This window comes from Bubalus bubalis, chromosome 18, assembly GCF_019923935.1.
Source record: "Bubalus bubalis isolate 160015118507 breed Murrah chromosome 18, NDDB_SH_1, whole genome shotgun sequence".
NCBI lineage: Eukaryota > Metazoa > Chordata > Mammalia > Artiodactyla > Bovidae > Bubalus > Bubalus bubalis.
In genome coordinates this window covers 63,532,898-63,538,203 of record NC_059174.1, presented here as the reverse complement: position 1 = coordinate 63,538,203, position 5,306 = coordinate 63,532,898, and positions in this window count along the sequence as shown.

Genomic DNA, 5,306 nt, shown 5'->3' with positions numbered 1-5,306 from the left:
GAAATGTCTGTATTTATAGAGACTTAGGTGAGTCTCCAGGAATTTCTGGCCATAACCTCATCATCCCAGTGATTGGATAAAGGGCATGGAAGGAACCACTTCGGATAATCTGGGTAGATTCCATTTCCTGTGGAGACTCCAACAGGAAGAACCATTAAAGAGGCCACGATATTGGTTTGGCAGTAAACTTTCTCTAATGTATTTTATTTACTGTAGACTTCATGGATGGCATTTCTTGGGGAAACAGATTGATTTTCCTGATCTAATGAATTTTTTCTGCTTGGAGACTGTGAGGCAGTCCAATGATTGTAATCCGATGGTTATAATCGAATTGGGTTACCTAATCTTGTTTCTTTCTCATGAAATAAGTCATCAAAGATTTTGTCTAAAATCAGCTGATGAGATCAACTGTAAGAAACCATTTCAGAGAGGCATCACAGAAACCAGAGGTTGTACACCAGTAGGGAAAAGATGAGAAGTCAATGGCGCCACGCTCCAGTGCTCTTGCCAGGAAAATCCCATGGATGGAGGAGCCTGGAGGGCTACAGTCCATGGGGTCGCTATGAGTTGGACATGACTGTGCGAGTTCACTTTCACATTTCCCTTTCATGCATTGGAGAAGGAAATGGCAACCCACTCCAGTGTTCTTGCCTGGAGAATCCCAGGGACAGGGGAGCCTGGTGGGCGGCCATCTATGGGGTCTCACAATTTCAGACACGACTGGAGTGACTTAGCAGCAGTTAGCAGCAGCAAGGGAAAAGAATGACACTTATCAATTTAAGAAGCCTTCTTTTTCTAAATACCTAAGGAAGCACTATCCAAACGTGTAGAAAGGGAACATATCTCAACATACTAATGGCCACATAGACAAAACCATGACTATCACCTACCTGTAGCAAAGTCTTAGAAGAGAAAACACACAGCTGTTTAACAGAAATGTGTTTGTTTATATGAAATTTAAATTACAGTGATGAACCTGTATTTAATCTAGCAATCCTGCTGCTGCTGCTGCTGCTGCAAAACTCCTGGAAACGATGGGAAAAATCCACAAGAATCAGGAGGAGCTGAGGCGCCACCTCGACAAGCGGACCCCAGCCCAGGTGGCCTTTGAGAAGGTGCAGGAGAAGTGACAAATGGAGAGGATCCTGAAGAAAGCATCCAAAACCCACAAGCAGAGAGTGCAGGACTTCAACAGACACCTGGACACGCTCACGGAGCACTATGACATTCCTAAAGTCAGCTGGACCAGGTAGCCGCCCCACCGAGGAGATGGAGTATTGTCCAGGGGAAGCAGGAAGCAGAGTTGCAGTCATCTCTGAAGCCTTTGGAAACATTCTTTTACACACATCCTTTTGAGTCTTCTGCTGAGCCCGTGCTTATCAAAGTAATGGGCCCTTATTCTGGAACTGCATTAAAGAGAGAGGGCCCTTTAAATTACAAAGAGAAAAAAGCAACATCAATGTCCAATGGTTCATGCAGCCTCCGGACCTGTGTGTTCACCAGGAGACCCACGTGGGCGAGAAGCCCTACAGCTGCCATCTCTGCCCCAAGAAGTTCCCCCACGACTCCACGCTGCATGCTCACCAGAGGACCCACACCCAAGAGAAGCCTTTCTGCTGAGAGCACTGTGAAAAAGCTTTTGACCACAGTGGGAACCTCAGTGGTCACACTCTGGGCTCGAGCCCTACATGTGCCCCGAGTGTCACCTGCCTTCTATCCCTGGGGTGTCTCAAATCCCACCAGGAAACCCATTCAGAACCACTGACCCAGGAATCTGCCCTCAGGTCCAAGTCCTTTCTGCTCCAAGAAGGAAATTCACAATGATTTGTCACTTCTGTAACACAAAGGGTGGATGACATGGGCAGAGCTTCGGAGGATTTTGGGTCCAGGGGCTTCCATTTACATGAATGAGGAGGATATTTGAGTGATGGCTTATCGTTCCCTTTGGATTTTGTGTTCTACTTTAGTATAGCCTGTTTCAATCCGTTTTTCCTTTCTTTTGTTATTCTTCTACTGAAAGCATGTCTCATTAGTTATCAGTACTTCATCATGAAACTGAGCCTACTGTTGACTGCCTTCCTGTTAGGCGGGACTTCACTGTAAAACTGCATGCTCCTGGCACAGAGGCCAGGTTCTCCAGTAGAATTTAAATTTCAAATAAACACATTTCTGTCAAAGAGTGTCTGCATAGTTTCTAAGACTTTTCTGCAGGGACTAGGTTATAGCCATGGTTTTGCCCTCATGGCTGTTATTATGCTGAGATAGATTCACTCACTCCATACTTGTTCGGGGATTTCTTCCTGAGGTGTTTAGAAAAAGGAAGGCTTCCGAAAGTAATAGGTGTCATTCCTTTTTCCTATTGGCGTACAACTTCTACTCTTCAGAAAGGCTATTAGAAATTGGGTCTTCTCTCACCTTAGCTCATCAGCTGATTTTAGAAAAGCATTTGGAGACTTTTCTCACAAGAACAGAAAAGATGAGAGGAGTCAAACCGATCTGGCTCCCACCACCATGTCTCTAACTCCGTCAAACCCTCCAGGCAGTGAGACCGAAAATTCACGAGATCATTAAAACCAAGCCGTTCACCCGAAAATGCAGTCCCCAAAGTCCAAAATCAATCAAATCCAAAAGGAAACCGAGGGATTTCCCGAGTGGTCCCGCGGTTGAGACTTAGCGGTCCAGCGGGTGATACTTGGCGCTCCCGCTACAGGCGGTGTGGTTTACTTCCGCACTCTGGGAACTGAGATCGCACTTGCCTCCCTGCTTGGCCAAAAACAGAACAAAAAAAATACACAGAATCTGTCACTAAATCACTATGGAGGCCTCCCAGTGCTCAGGAGCAACTAAGGCCGCGCAACACAAGCACTGAGCCTGGGAGCCGCCACTCCTGAAGCCCAGAGCCCCGAGAGCCCGGGCTCCCCACAAGAGAGGTCACTGCAGTGAGAAGCCTGTGCCCGCGACTAGAGAGGAGCCCTGCGTCACGAGCAGCAACAAAGACCCAGCACAGCCAGAATTAATGGATTTAAAAGAGAAAATACATACCGAGGCTGAGAAACTCCTATTGAGGAATCGTAGTGATGGAGTGAGATGCCGGGCGATAAAGCAACAGCCAGGCCTGTCCGTCTCCAAAGAACCACTGATTGTGTTGAGATCTGAAGATAGCCTGAGCGTGTCGGGGGAAGGACTTTCCAGACAGTGGAAGAAAACCCTAAAACTAGACTGCAAAACCAGTTGGGCTTGGTGTGGTCAGGTGTGCAAGGTGGCTGGGGAGTGGAGGAGAAGGTAGAGAGTGTGAGGAGCACTGCCCTCCGAGGGTGTGAGAAAGGATTTGGATTTGCCAAGGGAAGATTTCATGCAAGGATGGGGACAATACAGGACACAAATGGTATGGACCCAAGAGAAGCAGAAGATATTAAGAAGAGATGTCAAGAATACACAGAAGAACCGTACAAAAAAGATCTTCACGACCCAGATAATCCCAAAGGTGTGATCACTCACCTAGAGCCAGACATCCTGGAATGTGAAGTCAAGTGGGCCTTAGGAAGAATCACTATGAACAAAGCTACTGGACGTGATGGAATTCCAGTTGAGCTATTTCAAATCCTCAGGCATGATGCTGTGAAAGTGTTGCACTCAATAAGTCAAGAAATTTGGAAAACTCAGCAGTGGCCACAGGACTGGAAAAGGTCAGTTTCCATTTCAATCCCATAGAATGCTCAAACTACTGCACAATTGCACTCATCTCACACGCTAGCTAAATAATGCTCAAAATTCTCCAAGCACTCTTCAACAGTACATCAACCATGAACTCTCAGATGTTCAAGCTGGATTTAGAAAAGGCAGAGGAACCTGAGATCAAATTGCCAACATCAATTGGATCATTGAAAAAGCAAGAGCATTCCAGAGAAACATCTACTTCTGCTTTATTGACTATGCCAAAGCCTTTGACTGTGTGGATCACAAGAAACTGTGGAAAATTGTTGGACAGGAATACCAGACTTCCTGAGCTGCTTCCTGAGAAATCTGTATGCAGGTCAGGAAGCAACAGTTAGAACTGGACTTGGAACAAAGGAGTGATTCCAAATCGGAAAGGAGTACGTCAAGGCTGTATATTGTCACCCTGCTTATGTAACTTATATGCAGAGTACATCATGAGACAAGCTGGGCTGGATGAAACACAAGCTGGAATCAAGATTTGCAGGAGAAATATCAATAACCTCAGACAGGCAGATGACACCGTCCTTATGACAGAAAGCGAAGAAGAACCAAAGAGTCTCCTGATAAAAGTGAAGGAGAAGGGTTAAAAATTTGACTTAAAACTCAGCATTCAGAAAACTAAGATCATGGCATCCGGTCCCATCCTTTCTTGGCAAATAGATGAGGAAACAGTGGAAACAGTCAGAGAATTTATTTTCGGGGGTGGCGGTAGGGCTCCAAAATCACTGCAGATGGTGACTGCAGCCATGAAATTAAAAGACTCTGGCTCCTTGGAAGAAAAGTTATGACCAAAATAGACAGCATATTAAAAAACAGAGACATTGCTTAGCCAACAAAGGTCCAGCTAGTCAAAGCTATGGTTTTTCCAGTAGTCATGTATGGTTGTGAGAGTTAGACTTAAAGAAAGCTGAGAGGCAAAAAACTGATGCTTTTTAACCTTGGTGTTGGAGAAAACTCTAGGGTGTCCTTTGTACTGCAAGGAGATCCAACCAGTCCATTCTTAAGGAAATGAGTCCTGAATATTCATTGGAAGGAGTGACGCTGAAGCTGAAACTCCAATACTTTGGCCACCTGATGCAAAGAACTGACTCATTTGAAAAGAGCCTGATGCTGGGAAAGATTGAAGGCAGGAGGGGAAGGGGACGACAGAGGATGAGATGGTTGGATGGCATCTCTGACTCAATAGACATGAGTTTGAGTAAACTCCAGGAGTTGGTGATGGACAGGGTGGCTTGACGTGCTGCGTTTCATGGGGTCTCAAAGAGTCGGACACGACTGAGCAACTGAACTGAACTGAACTGAACACATAGAGGCAAGAAGTAGATGAATGGATTGACAAGGGTAAGGGAGGAGGTGGGCAGAGAATGGGGAGGGACTTTTCATGATTCACATTTTGTTCTTGGGGTGATGAAAAGAGTTGGAAGTAGACAACATTGACAGCTGCACAAAACTGTGACCGAACTCGGTGGAAGAAGATCGTACACTTTAGAAAAGAGTCAAAATTGTATGTTGTGTGTTTCATGACCATAACAAGTATGTGATCAGGAACTTGATTCTCTTTGGATCCTTTTGTGCGTCCCTTCCTTGGA